At 37.9% G+C, this 17,024-nt stretch overlaps 1 long non-coding RNA gene across 1 annotated transcript in view; it reads right to left on the bottom strand.

The window, feature by feature from the left end:
• Nucleotides 1-2,470, bottom strand: part of LOC127471976 (uncharacterized) — a 273,985-nt gene extending 271,515 nt beyond the window's left edge. Inside the window, exon 1 of the long non-coding RNA XR_007904822.1 lies at nucleotides 2,390-2,470. This is a non-coding gene — a long non-coding RNA (uncharacterized LOC127471976). The remainder of the gene's footprint in view (nucleotides 1-2,389) is intronic.
• Between the last annotated feature and the right edge of the window lie 14,554 nt (nucleotides 2,471-17,024).

Raw genomic sequence — 17,024 nt, 5'->3', positions numbered from 1 at the left:
TCAGGAAAAGCAGATAGGCAATCTGTGAAACAAATGGCTAAGAAAAAAAAAAAAGAGTGATGGGATGGAGAGAAGAAAGTTAGAATAGGCTTGTGTATTGGGTCCTACTGTTTCCAGCACTTTTGTTTTGCTTTACTATAAGGAGTTAAAGTTCTTTATAATCACAAATGCTACACTGTCCTGAAATCTGGAATACTTTTAAAGACCCATTATATCTATATCATTAAGCTTCTGCAAGACTGATGCAAGATCTATCTGCCCGTTGAACTTCAGAAAGGAAAATCCCTAGTTTTGCATGATTTCCTGAATTCATTGGTGTGCACGTAACATATTTCATTATTATAAAAAAATTTCTTATAAAGTCATCATTCTGTTTGTATAAAAAAATTTACCATTACATTTCCTTTTGCTGCATAAGTGACATCCTTCAAAATCATTGCCAAATCTTTGCATATCTGAGTCTGAAATGAGGAGTGAAGATTGTAGAAAAACAACTAAGAACAAATATTTTCAAATAATTCTTTATGGGTGCAATAATGCCTTGGGGTATTCAAAAGCAATGTGTGTTTTCAGTATAAACCAGAGAGTACAGATGAACTTAGGCTGTTTCTGTCATGTCAATGAATTGAGCAGATGGACACACTGTTTTCAAAGGTGGTATTGTAAAAGGAAAATAAAACCTGATGTGTTCCATAGCGTCACCATTTGTTCCTTCTTGCCCGTCTGTCTCACGCCACCTTGCAGGTCTTCAATCCCAACTTGTTTTGGAAAAGCCTTCCCACCTGCCTTTCCCCTTTATCTTTTATCCAACATACCAGAAGACAGCATGTTCCCGCAATAATTCACTACCGTAGGTTGCAAGAGCCCTGGATGGATGCTAATCCCTTTGCCACAGCTGCCAAAAGCTGCATGGTGCCTGAAGCAGCTGAGCACTGATTTTGATTGAAGCAACACTCTTCAACAGCAGCTGCATGGGCTCCTCTACCTCCAGTCCAGAGCTGATATTAACCCTGGGACAAGAGCAGCAGTAGGGCCACTAACATTTTCTGAGGTGCACTAAAAGCACGGCAGAACGTAGGAGGCAATAACCAGGCAAGAACACACTGCTTTTAGGTAACATTTAAAGAATACCTGGATCTTCTACCAGTTCTCTGCACAATAGCAAATTTCATCTGCAATGACTATGAAAAAAATTGTGAACAGGGTAGGAATGTGAATTTCCTGCTATCACTGTAAGGCACAGCTTTCCATTTAGCTTAAAGAAAAAAAGGAAAAAGTGAAGGTTAAAAAAAGAGAAAGAATGCATGCTGTTTCTGAGACATAACTTTGCAATTAAGAGCAGAAGAATATGAAATGGTGTTTGCTGTAATGGAATTACAATTCCTAAATACTTAGGACATCATCTCAAACTCAGAAAATATCTTGCTCATTTTGGGCTGTAATCTACTTGGTAATACAGAGGTGGTCTGAACACTTTCAGACTTTCTTCAGTACTAGCCATGTAGTTCAAGACTCAACAATTCAGTCCATCACACAACAACCAGTGAAGAATGATTTGGATATTACCCCCACTTTGGGAGAAACCCTTAAGGACATACAGCAGGTGAAAATTGGCAAGGCAGCTGGGGTTGACGGAATTCCACTTGAAATATGGAAACATGGGGGCCAAGCACTCCATGCTAAATTTCACGAGTTTGTGTTGCACTGTTGGGAACTAGGCCAACTACCATCAGACCTTTGTGACGCAGTCATCATCACTTTGTATAAGAAAAAAGGAGTTAAATCAAACTGTTCAAATTACCGTGGTATTACTCTGCTCTCCATTGCTGGCAAAATCCTGGCAAGAATACTTTTGAACAGATTAATACCTGCTACAGCAGAAGGAATTCTACCTAAAAGCCAGTGTGGTTTCAGAGCCAACAGGAGCACCACAGACATGGTGTTTGTTCTCAGACAACTGCAAGAGAAATGTAGGGAATAGAGCAAAGGTCTCTACATAACCTTTCTCACCATTGATCTCACCAAGGCTTTCGATACTGTGAGCACAAAAGGTCTGTGGCAGATTTTGGAACGTTTAGGTTTTCCCTCCAAGTTCCTTAAAATGATCATCTCACTTCATGAGGATCAGCGCGGCCAAGTCAGATATGGTGATGCACTTTCTGAGCCCTTTCTAATTACCAGTGGTGTGAAACCAGGTTGCATTCCTGCACCAACCCTTTTCACAATCTTTTTCAGCATGATGCTCCAAAGGGCCATAGCAGACCTCGATGATCAGGATGGTATCTACATTCGATACTGTACTGATGGAAGCCTTTTCAACCTAAGGCGACTGAAGGCCCACACTAAGACCTTAAACCATCTTGTCCGGGAGCTGCTTTATGCTGATGACGCCCTTGTTGCCCACACAGAAGCAGCTCTGCAGTGTTTAACATTCTGCTTTGCTGAGGCTGCTGAGCTCTTTGGGCTGGAAGTCAGCTTAAAGAAGACAGAAGTTCTCTATCAACCGGCACCTCAGGAAGTCTTCCATCATCCTCATATCACCATTGGCCAATCAGAGCTCAAATCAGTCCAGCAGTTTAATTACCTAGGCAGCCTCATCTCCTCGGACGGTAAGATTGACGGAGAAACAGACAACAGGTTAGCAAAAGCATATAGTGCTTTCGGAAAGCTCCATAAAACAGTATTGTATAATAAACACTTGAAGAAAAGTACCAAGATTAATGTTTACAAAGCCATAGTGTTGTCTACTCTCTTATATGGATCTGAATCATGGGCCATCTACCACCACCACCTGCGTCTCCTAGAACGCTTCCATCAACGCTGCCTCCGTACAATCCTAAACATCCACTGTCAGATTATGTGGCCAATACATCTGTTCTAGAACAAGCAGCAGTCACAAGTATTGAGGCCATGTTGCTGAGAACACAGCTGCGCTGGGCAGGACACGTCTCAAGGATGAAGGACCACTGCCTCCCTAAGATCTTGCTCTATGGTGAACTTGCCACCGGCTGCCACAAGAGAGGAGCCCCGAAGAGAAGATACAAGGACTCCCTGAACCAACATCTCAGCCTTGGCCATATTGATCAACATAACTGGTCTACTCTGGCCTCCAGTCGGGAAACCTGGAGACACACCATCTATAACGCTGCTGATGCTTTTGAGAACGCACGCAGGATCACCCTTGAGGAGAAAAGACAATGCAGAAAGAATCATACCTTGCAGAATATACCACCTAAGGAGTCTTTCTGTTGTGCCTTCTGCAGTTGGACATGTCTATCTCATATTGGCCTTATTAGCCACCAGCGTGCTTGTAACAAATGTGGATAGAGCCTTTCCCAAATCTTCGTTCGCGAAACCTAGCCATGATGATGAATACAGAGGTGAATCTAGTCCTATTCACAGACAGCTTTGATGCTACAGAGGAAGACAAATGGAGAAGGAAAATAAAATTCAAATCAGAACTAGCATATAACCTGAAGGTTTGAAACTGAAGATGATTGGCTGTGGTGGGTTGACTTTGACTGGATGCCAGGTGCCCACCCAGCTGCTCTATCACTCCCCTTCCCAGCCAGACAGGGGAGAGAATGAGGTGGAAAAACTAATTGTGGGCTGGGATAAGACAGTTTATTTAAAGCAAAAGCAAAGTGGAAGCTTGTGCATGCAAAAGCGAAGTGAAGCGAAAGATAACACGGTTTATTCTCTTCTTCCCATGAGCAGAGGTGGTAGGCCACTCCCGAGAAGCAGGGTTTGGGTATGCAGGACAGTTTCTCAGTAGGCAGCCATTAGACAAGTGCCTGCCTTCCTGCTCCTTCTCTTAGCTTTTATATCTGAGCTGACGTCATATGGTATGGAATATCCCTTTGGTCGCTTTGGATCAGCTGGCCTACTTGGATCTCCTCCCAGGATCTTGCCCTTGACTGAGGAAGGAATGTTACAGTGCTAATGCTGTGCTCAGCAGGAGCCAAAACACCCAGGTGTTATCAACACCCTTCTAGCTACCAATGCAAAGCACAGCATTGTGAGGGCTACTGGGAAATGAAATCAGCCAGACCCAGTACACTGGTTCTGTTATGATACAATGAAAGTGGACTTTAAGGGACCAGACTGTGGCTTTCAAGGTGAAATAGATATGCTGCTTAAGAATTTCAGTCCAGAAAATGCATCAGGAAAATCATGTTCCTTGTTATTTCTGTGGGAAGATTTTCTCTTCCCCACTCTTACTTTACACAGAAAATTAAGCTTTAATTTTAGATGCACAGGGTACAGGAGGACAAGGATGGGCATATCTTTGAGTCAGAGCTTCTAACTCATAATTTTTGTCATACTGGTTACAGGTCAAATTGACTTTTTCCTCTCAGGGAAAGCCTGGCTCCAAATCACCAACTTTGAACAAGTTTCCCGCTATTATTTTTATCTCCTGCAACTTTTTTTTCTTTTTAAGTGTAATTTTCCACCTACTACTCAGAAGATTTCATATCACTGAGGAGTCCTTGTTCTTAGAGCACATTTCAAGTTCAAAGGCTTTCTAGCTAGTTTTACTGTACTGAAAATGCCTCTTTAAAGATTGCCATGTCATTGTTAGCAAGTGACGACATGACCTTGAGAACTTTTGTATGGCAGAAAAAGGTACTTCTTGAAAGATTTATTACACCATAGAAAGGAATTCCTGCACAGATATTCATAATGTTGTTTTCAGACTCCCAGTCATGAAGAAAACAAAACTTAATGTTGACAAATACTTGCTTTTCACGGTTCAGGTTTTATGAAACTGAACCATATAATGCCTTATAATTTCGCTGGGTCCTCAAAAAATGCTGAAGTTTGTATGCACCAAGTTGTTTTAAACCTCTGTGCATTATGCAAAGAGGAGCTTGTGGAAGAAAGGCCAAGTCTCAGCACTTGTGCTTGACAGAAACAAGACCATTACTCTGTGTGTTTGCAGGACTGCTAACTACTCTTGGTGAGACCAAGAAGCACTCAGGAGGAAGACATCCACGATTTAAGCTCTAGGAGGCTGGTAAATCCCTCTCTGTGTGAGTCAGTCCTCCCTCAGTGAGTCTTAATAACCCAAGTACATTGAAAATGTCAGGAGGAATACCACTTCATAAGCCAGAGAGAAGGAGAAATTTAAGTCTCTAAAGACTGTGGGAATTCTTTTGTTCAAATTGTAATGGTAGTTTAACTATGGCACAATACTTTATTATTTTATAGCATACTATTAATTAATTCAGTGGTTTACCCTGTGCGCCTATGCCCTTCCTCATGTACTTACTCTATATTTCAAGAGTTTAGCCCCTCAAGTTTTCTTTTTTATTTAATCATGAAATTATAAAAAAAAAACAAAACCCTTTTTAAAAACTCCAGAGGAATATTCTCACATATCCACTTAAAATGTAGATTTTCAATTAAATAATTCAGTCAAATAAAACTTCCTCACAGCAGTGCAATAAATAATTTGTCATTAATTTCTATTTCCCTGCCAGATTCCATTTTTCAGTCTAAGCTGTTTTATCTGAATGAGAATTTGCAACAAAACACATTACATCTCAGAAGCAATTGGAAACAAAACAGATTCTAGATACACATCCTGAAACATGTTGCCTTGCATTTCTGGACTCAGTAGAAATTCCAAACTGTTTTTACTCAAACAGATATAAAGGGTATGGTATTTTTCATAGGATCTTGAGATTCTTTGAGAATATACACAGCAATCAAACAAAAATACTGCCAACACATTTGTTCTCTTACTCCATACCATTAAAGCAGCCTCTCTCTACTCTGCAGGCTGTAAAGGAAGGATTTAGTTGAATGAATCTTTCTATTTGTTATAGCCATCATTAGCAACTATGATTGCTTTCCTCCTCCTTCTTAAACTAGTAGTTCAACTTTCTCAATTTGGCCTTTCAGCTGCTGAAAATATAATACAAATAAACTAAATAGCCCACAATGTAGATAAATAATGCACCCAAAATGAGATGGAACACAAAAGTTGAAGAAGAATGTAGCTGGCAAGACTCAAAAAGCTCTGACAAAACATTTTATTTGAGGACTTTGAAAAATGTTCCTTTTCCATCCTTTTTCAAGAAAATACAAATTTTAATGTGCATAAACTGCATTTAAAATGGAGCACAAAATGTCTGTAAATTACAGCTCCCCCTGAATTTTATCTATTCAGAAGATAATTGATATAAGATTATTTTGCAGGAGTTGTTTACTGATGCATGGGGGGTTTTTGTTGTTTTTTTTTTCTTACATCTGGAATACTATAGCTCAGAGAAAACTGTTGTCTCTGTTCTCTAATCAATTCCTAGCCCCACTACTGCCCTCACATAAACTGGTTTTCCAGTAAAAACAAAAAACTCTTCTCTCTCCTACCAATTGCAGTCTCCAAATGGCAGAGCAATGTAGTGGTAGATTCTCAGTCTAGAAAAGGTCTTTTTGGAGGAAGGACATTAGAGTTGGGAAAAGAGAGAGAGAGTATGTTAAACTCTGGTAGACCCCAAACAATGATTAGCACTGGACATATGTTAAAACAAAAAAGCTTAAGCTACAGCAAAGCAAGAACTTGTGACCAAAAAAAAAAAAGGAACAAAGTTCAAAACCAAACCAATAAAAAATCTAACAGCCCTCTGAAGTCACAAGGAGCTTCTCTGTGGAAGTCTTCCTCTATTACTAGTGGGAAGTGGCCCCTCTTCCCACTATTCCATGAAAGCTGCTTCTTTGACCATAATAGAAGGGGTTCAAGACCCCATGAAAATTTTCTCTCTTTTAAATTACAAGCATTCAAATAATGTTACTACTTGTGCAAGTTTCAAGCTGGCTTCCTGCCAAGTCCTCGAAACTCAACAACAAGGACCTGCTTCCCAGAGAGGGAAGTGGAAAAAGAAATGACTTATGCAGCCAAAGCTATGGTAAAAATATATATATGTTTTAAATATGAGACTGATATATACAATGAGAATACTATAAACCACAACTCCAGAAATCCCAAGCAGCTCCCCAAAAAGGGAAGAGGGGGAGGGAGAAGGGAAAAGGACAAAAAGGGACAAAGACCAAACAAGTCAACCAGCCAACTGAAGGTAAATTAGCAAAATCTCACCACTTCCCTTTGAACAGGCAGGATGGCTAGACATGGCCCAGCGCTCTCCCCTCACACGTGGCAGATAACAGCAGTCGCTGCAGGCCTCAGCTCCAGATAAGCCAGACCGAGACAGGGACCCACCGTTCTCGAACCTCGCCGGAAAGGAAGAGTGTGAGGTCCCTCCTGCTGGCTTTATTTATACATCAAGTTACGTAAAGGAATAGCATGGAATGCTTCCATGATCACTTTCCTAGCTCCTTCCTGGTTACAAGCTGGTCTCCAGGAAGGCCTAGAGTGAAACCATCACACTACTTTTCAAGATAAAAGTAAACATAGCAGTTTTCCTCTCTGCTGCATACAGTGAAATGAAATAAGTTTTTTGCACATCTTAGTGCAGCTTAAACTCGAGCAGGTCATGAATCTCATATTCCCACAATATAGTTACAAATCAGTATATGCACTTAATTTATGTTTACATGTGCAATGGAATAAAATGTGGGCATATTTCTGATTCAGTACATCTGCTCCCATCTCAGAACAGAAATAATTTTGCAGGACTGTAACTGCATGGCTGTTCAGCAAAGACCACAGTTGCAGAGAGATGTAGAAAAGCAAGAGTCAGAACAGTCAGCTAGCTTCTCTATAGTGATATTGATTTTGTGGATTTAAGACTGCTAAGCTATGGGAATACTTGTAATATCAAGTCTGGAATGGAAGGAGAGCCCGACATGGTTCTTTCAAAAATCAGTTCACACACAGATTTCTCAGAAAAAAGTGCTACACACTAATTGTTTATCACTGATTTGTAGCATCCTGCCTGTTAAAGGCTTGAACTCCTTTACCTGCGTTGTACCTTCCAGTAAAGATGTGTCTGATTTTCTTAACTTTTCAATAGATATATATATATATATATCAGTTAAAGAAGACAACATAATATGCTTTTGGCAGGCTTGAGTCCTAGAAAGCAAAAGAAAAATTATAACAGAACTGGTGCTTGTGAACTCTATCACTTTTAAACCCTGCTTGATATCTCTGGGGAAGGTAAGAGAATTGTGATTGAGCACCATAGAAGACAGACTACCATCTTACGTTGTAAAGTACATTCTGAAAGGATTCTTCCAACATAAAGCAAAGAATCTAACTTTTTTCAAGAAGCAAGTTCACTGACATCTCTGATCCACTATGACCAAGTGAGAAAGAGAAAGAGAGGTGCAAAGGCTTTTATTTGCTAGCTAGATGCCATTTAATGTTGCTCAGAAAACAAGGTGTTCTGATTGATGTTTTCTAATGTCAAACTAATCTCCCTGGAATTTTCTGTTAATGTGCTCACAATGAACACAATTCTCCCTATTTCAGGTAAAATAATAGAGTGGGGTTAAATAATGGGTTTAAAAGACTAGCAAGCCTGGTAAATGTGTTCCTTGACTACCTGGACAGAACACAACAGATGTGAAATGAATAGACAATGCAGACAAGCAAAGTGGACACCGGTAATGCATTGGCTGGGGAAAAAAAAAAAAAAAAGGAAATCTTCCCAATCTTCTCAAAACCTGAAATTCTGGTGTCCTACCTTGAAACATTGTCTAGGGATTGAGAACTGTGATTCCCCACCATGTCGCATTATCCAAAAAGTTATGGAACCCATGCTTACTGAGGACTTACAGTTTGGGAACGCAGCACAACAGAAGAGAGTGTAGTCACAAATGACACTCTCAGCTACTGGGAGAGCACCACTCAGCATTTCCCATTTTTCAGAAAAAAAACACTGACACTAGAAATATGCAGATACCATAAGCAAAAAAATACTCATAATAACTTCCCTTTTATTTTTGCAATATCATTTTCAGCTGACTGTACATTAGAATTTTAGATCAGCCTCTGATTTTGTATCTTGTCATTTCATTCTAAAGACTTAAGAGAAATTTGACTTTGGACACCAGTCAACTTAAAAACATAAATACACCATAAGCTAGAAAACATTTCCAGCTGTTGGGAAAACGATTTGCTTAAAAGTGAAAAATCCTGAATATTGCTATGTAGCAAATAGGTTGGAATTGCTGTAGAACTGTATTGGTATTTAAATGTGTAATATAAGCACTTTGTTAAAAATATAAGCACTTTTTTTTTAAAGCTGTCTATGCAGTTACAGACCAAGGGATTTTCCAGTCTTTCATTATATGACATAAATTCTGCAAACAACATTCACAAATAAACATCTGGGATATATAACACAATTCTTTGAAAAGCTCTCTCTAAACTTTTATCTGGCAGAATTAAACTAAAGACAATGGGACCTAGCTGGTTAGTTACTTTCCCTTGGTTAAAAAAAAAAGTCTACATCTGTTCCAAAGTGAAAAAAAATAACCTCTTCTCAGCACCTATGCACATTAAAACACTGGTGGCCAGTGAAGTGAAGATGTCAGTCTGCTTGGCTTAGATATAGCCAAAAACTAAAAAGATGGACCCAGAGAACATATTGCAGCTGAAAATGACACTTGCAGGATAAAAAACAATGCTTTTCTCTAGGTAATACGCTACACTTAATTCTTAGTAAATGAAAACATGATTAGAGTAGAATAAAAGAGATCAATTGCCTACAGATTAGTATAGATCAGTTGCCTACATAGTTTACAAACTATAAAATTACAATCAATTAAGGTAAGTGAAAACTATGGGAAGTACATGCAATAGTCAAACAGAACTTTCCCAGCAGCCAGGTCCAAATTATGGAAACAGGACGTCATCACATCAATGCCAGAATCACATATATTCTCTAGATGAAACACTGTTCTCTGATCCTTTCTTCTGTAGTAAAGTAGATATTTGTTGCTACTTATTGAAATAAATATATTATTTATCTTGATTAAAGAGTCCAACATGTCATAGTAACATGGACTATGTATGAATTTTAAGAACAGAAAATAACCTTATGGACACTACAGTAATTTTGGTACTATTTTGCATAAATAAGACTTTTATTGCCAAAGAGAGTTATCTAGGAAAAAAAAAATCTCTTTAACATTCAACATTCCTGCAGTAAGATTTGGCAGTGAGGCACAAAAAATTCTACAGAGAATATAAAGACAAATCAAATTACCCGTTCATTGTAAGCTGTCAATATTCAACTCCCAATTTTTATTGCAAGGCAACTAAATAAATTTTACTTATTTTAGAATCATAGAATGTTAAGGGGTTGGAATGGATTTCAGTGATCACCTAGTCTCAATTCCCTCTTCCATGGTCAGGGACTCATCCCACTAGAACAGGTTGCTCAAGGCCTTATCCAACGTGGTCTTGAACACTTCCCAGTTTGGGACATCCAGAACCTCCTTGGGCAACCAGTTCAAGTGTCTCACTACCTTCACATTAAAAATTTCTTCCTAATATCTAGCCTAAATTTCCCCTCTTTCAATTTGTATCCATTACTCCTTGTCCTGTGATTACAGTTCCTGATGAAGGATCCCTCTCCAGCTTCCCTGTAAGCCCCCTTCAGATACTCGAAGGTTGCTATGAGGCTTCCACACAACCTTTACTTCTCCAAGCTGAAGAGCCTCAGCTTCCTCAGGCTGTCTTTGTAGAGGACATACTCTAGTCCCCCTATCAACCTCGTGGGTTTCTCTGGACTACTCCAACAGTTCAACGTCCTTCTTATATTAGGGACACCAGAACTGGATGCAGTGCTGCAGGCTGGGTCTCACAAGAGCAGAGCAAAGGGGCAGAATTGCTGGCCACAGTCCTTTTGATGCAGCCCAGGACTTAACAGGCTTTCTGGGCTGTGACTGCACACCTGTGGAGTACATTGAGTCAACCAGCATACCCAAGTCTTTTTCTGCAGGGCTGCTCTCAATCACTTCTCTGTTAAAACTTGTAGGTGTGCCTGGGAATACCAAGACCCAGATTCAGGACTTTGCGCTTCATTTTGTCGAACTTCATGAGATTTGCATTGGCCCACTTCTCCAGCCTGTCAAAAACTTGCTTGTTGTTAATTTATCACAATTGAAATAGGCTGAAAATGGCTTTTATGTTTTATCAGTTTGTTGGAAAGTGGAGAAGGCTCAAGAAATAGCACTAGCACTCTGACCATATGAAGATTGGAACAGGAAAAATTCATATAATGGATTTCCCATCCACTAGCACACATTCTAAGCCTGCGGCTATGGTGAATAGAAGGAAGATACCTCAAGAAAGTTGTGTAAGAAATGTGCTAGTTCTTTTCTTAAACATCCCCTATAAAGTGGAGAGAATGGAACAAACAGGATTAAGCAGTAGATCATCAAGCAATGAAATCTACTTAAGTCGTTATACTGTGGGTTAGACTGCTTCCACAGTGTGTGCTGCAGTTCTGGTGTCCTTGCATAAGACATCACCTTAAGATGAAAAGACTCACAGTGTCTTATCATATAGACTTAACCATGAGTATTCATTTCTTGTCTGCCTATTCATAAGAGGCTTAGTTTAACAGAGCAATTAACCTTATGACAAAAAATCAGAATTAAGAGTCAAATTGAAAAGTGTATCTGCTGCATATCTGATCCTTGTATATTGCCTGGCTGCAGAGACATTCACAGCATAGGTCATAAAACAATGATAAGTTTCCATTGCAACAACACAAAAACTGCTCCAAGAGAATTAAAACAATGCATTTGGCTCACAGTTATGCTCTTCCCATGCTGAGGAAGTTCCTGGGAGCTGATTTGCACTTGTCAATTGACTGAATATTTAGTTTCTGCCCACAGGACCGTAATGGAAATGAGCTGCCATATCCTGGATATTAATACAACTTTTGATGCTTAAAAAAATTAATAAATATTTTTCATACTTTTTCCAAGTCTACATGTGTAATTTCAGGATAAGGAGTAGTAACGTAAGCAGTCATACTAAGTGGATATATTTTTCACTCATTATGATTTTACTGTAAGATGTATTTCTTTCACTTTCAAGTAAATGCTTTCAAACTTAAATAATTTTTAAATTTAGATACAAAGAAAAGGCTTCAAAAATTATTAAGCAATTTATCAAGTCCTATAAACTTCAGCTCTTTAGAATTGCCAGAAGTGACAGAAGTATTGAAATGCAAAGTATATAAAGAAAAAAAGTTAACTGGAGCCTTTATCTGTCATTTGAAATCAATATTAGTATTACGTTTCACCAAGAAATTAAATGGTTTTGTTTAAATAGCCAAATGAAGCCCAGAAGCAAATGTTATTTCTTGCAGGTAACTCACACAGTATGTCAGAAAACATTGGCTTATACTGCTACATTTCTTTGTGCTTCTCATCATTCAGAATTCCCTTGTTTCTTTTACCAATCTGTGAGTCATTTGTGGGACAGATGGAAACCCTCACTTTAGGTGTACGCCCTTAACAGGGTTAGGTCCTATTGTAACTCTTTCCCTTCTAAAGGAAACATTCATATGCAGACAAGGAACTGGGAAGGAAATTCCTCAAGTGGACAGACTTTAGATCTACCTCTGGCACTTATTACCCACATATACTCAATAACTTTCTTCCGTTTAAATATGACAGTAAGAAGTTAGCTGACATACGTCTAATTGTGGCTAATTGATCAACAATTTTACCTAGAGCAAATTTTAGACCGTTTTGTCATGAATTAGTTGGCAGTCTAAAGTGGATGAGTGCAAGGCCCTGGCATGATGTTGAGTATAAGTCATCTCCTTCTTCTCTAGTAACTTATAATATAAAGCAAGTATTATGTCACTTTAACTCTTAAAACACTAACTTTTTTGGTGAAGGCAAAGATAAAATGTATCCTGTCTTCCTAAGCGCCCTGGTGTATGGTTATGACCTGACTAACTGTGGTAATAGACCTGGGGTTTATATAATTTTAAATAATTAGGCATTGAATTAACTTCCGAATAGGTGAAATTGTAATGTCTGCCTTTCCTAGACTAAGAGCTGATAGTACTGCTGAAGGGAGAAAGCCTATGCCAATCCCAGTGGAAATAGCCATGAACTCAGGAAGTCGTTAAGTGAAACAGTAAATGGAAATCACTCAGTGGCTGAGCTGCTGAAAAAAAGGACGTTAAAGAGAATCAGTGATTTTTATTACTTTTTCGTTTTGTTTTTTCCTTTCTTCTTGAGAGTGGCTGAGCAAGAAATTTGTTTAGCAGACATGTCAACATGGGTCATCCTGAGAGTAAAGTGAGCTCCTCCTTACTCAACAAATACATTCTCTAGAACAGAGGAAACCAGAGCACTATGTTGGTGTGTATCTATATGTGTCCCTTATTGAAAACAGAGACAGATAAGAGAACATCAAAGCCCTAATATAGGAATTTTAGGTAATTTTTCATACTCAGAGATAGAGGTTCTTCCAAATTTGTCACAGCTTAGCTTTATCAGAGTACTTTCCTTTACAGAGTTTTCTGGGACAAATTTGCTTAGTATCAACACAGACTGAACTGACTCGTTGCCTTTATAAGGTCTGGATCGACCAACCCTTAAGGCTAACACAAGTAAATTTTCTTTTTGCTTTTACAGATCTGTCCCTCCCTTCTGGCCCGGTTTTTGTGTGCTTGGATTTTTGCTTTTTGTTCTTATTCCCTTTACTTCAGAACAAAATCTATGATTTATCTTCCGCAGGAAGAGATGGTTGGAGATGGTGATCTTGGCTGGCCAAAACCTCTAAGGAAAACAGCTACTAGCACCCAGTAAGGAGTTTAGAAGAAGCAGGAGAGCAGAGGGAGAACAGAAACTTTTCTGAGTAGTTGCCGTATTCTGTGATTTCTTTTGTATTATTAAGGTGTGTTTGATTTGTGCCTCTTGTAATGTTAGTCCAAATGTTGTATTTTAGGGTATAATCATTAATTTCAAGATAGTTTCATCAGTTTTTCCTCAGTGGAGAATCGATAGATGCAATTATTTTCCAGTAAGATAACTCAGGATGGTATTCAGAGAACGATCTTCATTCAGAGTAAATATTAAAGATGTTGACAAATTGAAATTTTAGTTTGCCTTCAGCACACATTATCCTCAAAAACTCTTTGGTTTTGGGATTTTATTGGGTTTTTTTTGTTTGTTTTCTGATTGATAAAAACAGTCACTTGATTCAAAAGGTCTTCTGTTAGAAAAAAGGAATATACCAAAAAATTCATTGCAATCACTATAAACATTAAGAATATGGTCAAGTTTTAGTGGTCTTTTTATAACTCTGGAAATATTTTCAAAAAATAAAAATTGCAAAAGTATTTTAAATAATATGCTTTCTATCCTTTAAAAAAATCAGAATGCATCTGTAATTTAAGGGTGGTGTTAGGGGAAATGTGTGGAATGGTAGAACTGAATGACTTAGCAAAAGCTCTATTTTTGCTCTGTTTAATTGTCCTATATGATAAATAAGGTAAACTAAATATGTTCAACTTAACTGTGACACAGCCATAGAAAAAAAAGCTTAATTTACCACTCCACAATAGCTGTTTTTCTTGGAAAAACATCTTTTTTCTTGGGCATATTTTTGAAAGAATATTTATTCTTCGCTGTGAAAATATCAAACACAGCCACGTTCTCATACCTCCAACCATAAGTTAACACAGTGTGTATCAAGAGGTCTCTTGGTTTTCTACAGTAGTGAATGTATAATGAACTGTAATAAACCGGCAACCAAAGAGGATTCTTGTGATTCTTTTTAATTTATTATATTCATTCTTCCTGACTTCGTTAGATTCTGTGACAAATTAATTCACTCATTTTTACTCCTTACAGACACAAATACTTCTCCCATGTGCACTACAACCAAGCTCAAAATTGCCCTATAAGTCTTTTCCTGTTTCATATAGAGTTTGTGGGTGGCTTGTTATTTGGATAAAGAGTATATATTATGTGATTTCTTAACAAAGAATGTTTTTTTTGGTCACAGTTAAATATCTCGGTATGCGAGACAGAGATCTAGCTAATGACTTCTGTCCTCTCAAACCATCCTTAGAGGAGTTAACAGTAAGGGATCCTGTTCTCATATCCTTGTGTTGGAATCAAAAACACAGAAAAAACCCTTTCCATCAAGGTCTTTACAATACCATCTTCATAACTGCTGCCTGGCATATGGATGTTCAGAAAAGCCTTCTATCTCTTCTTACTTTCCCAGGTGATCATGTTTTTATGAAAGCAGTTTAAATTAAAACAACTCTGAATCATCAATTGAAAATTTTGCTGGATCAGTGCCTTGGAGAACAAATCTGAAACAAATGTAAAACAAGCTGGTGCATTTTAGAAGGCAACCCTGAAGAGGCCTTTGAACCTGAGCACTGCAGAGTAAGTGCCCAGGTAAAGCTGAGTTGGAAGTCTGGTGTCATGGGACCTGTCCAGTGATACTGGAACAGCTTAAACCCTGCAGACCCTTACATGACACAGAGTTTATTTCTTCTCTTTCACTTCTGATTCCATCAGGCATGCCTCAGCTTAAGAAACAGGAGGAACAAAGGAAATTATGCAGTACTTAAAAGAAAATATAGGTTGAAATAACAGGAAAATTAATTTTAAAAAAGACTATAGGAATAAAGAGTAAAGCAATATGTAACTAGAAAGCAAAATCTCATGCATTTGATACTTACCAAGATATCTTACCAAGATATCTTATAATATCCTTCACTGTTTGAAAAAATATACATGATCATGAAGTAAAAAAAATGTAACTACTGAATACACAGGAGTTGGAAGAGTTAATATTGTTTCAAATTTATAAATTCCAACATTTCTTCAATTCACAAATATATTTTTATATTTATACATATACTCACACATACACAAAGGTATATGTATATTTCAAGGACAGATTTTCAGATACAAAGTCTAAGACATGACAAATTCTTATTAAAATCTCTGTGGGGCAAAATTCAAGTTGTCTACAATGAAATAGCATCAGGAATTAAATACAGCAGTAGAAGACTCTAGTAAGCAACTTACCTCCTAAAGCATAATTCTGACCAATTCTGATAATTTTAAAGAAAGTTATAACTGCTCCTACTACTCAAATTGATATTTACTACTCTGTGAAAATAAAGATGTATACCTTATATGAATATGGCTTTTAACAAGTTCTTATGAGGAACACACAAGGCATTTACAGAAGACTACCAAAATGCCATTTCCTACCACATTCAAATATGAGCCCTGAACTTTTCAATTGCCAGAGGCAGAGGGAAGATTCTCCTAATGTTGTTTTTCCTACTTCCCTTGATTAGCATTAACTTTTATATAAAGTCAGACAAATTAAATGATCTGTGGCACTGTTTGTTATTGAACATCGAAAGGGATTAGATTTCACATATTCAGCAGTGGATTGAATGTGCCTAAAGAAAAATGTGCAACCAATAAAGTACTAGATTATAGTTTATGATACCATATGTTATGTCATCAAAGTGGGTGAACAGCAGCCTCTGAAATATGCATTCTCAGTGCAGCAAAAACACCATACGTTCAAGAACGAATGCTATAGAATTTAGAATGCCTTAGAATTTAGCATGCCTTAGAATATAGCATGAGGTAAACCAAAATTAGAATTTAGCAATTCATAACCTGAAATCAGCTCTGTGAACTTTTCCTAATTAAATGAATACAACAAAGATGTCTTAACATAAGCTTGCCTAGTCGCTTCCTGTATAAATCATTAAGAAAATTACTGAAGCATCTTAGAAACAATGAAGAAAAAGGTAAAATAAAAAATATTTTAATTTGGATGAAAACAAAATTTTCGTATACAAGTAACCCCAAAAGATACAAAAGCGCCAACAAACTCCCCTAAACTGTGGGCAGTTCAATACGTTCAAGGAAGCAACTCAGCCCCAAAACATAAATAAGAATGTTTTCACTTCTTTTGCCACAAACAACTGTACCTTGTCATTAGACACATGCCAAACAACTTCATTCTGTCTGCCAGTTGCATATGGTTCTTTATTACATGCACACACACACACACGAGAGTTACGTTC

Source organism: Manacus candei, unplaced genomic scaffold, assembly GCF_025592945.1.
Source record: "Manacus candei isolate 608988 ecotype Guabito, Panama unplaced genomic scaffold, ASM2559294v1 h1tg000027l, whole genome shotgun sequence".
In the NCBI taxonomy this organism is placed as follows: domain Eukaryota; kingdom Metazoa; phylum Chordata; class Aves; order Passeriformes; family Pipridae; genus Manacus; species Manacus candei.
The sequence above is the reverse complement of the archived record's forward strand: the minus strand, read 5'-3'. Positions and strand labels throughout refer to the sequence as shown.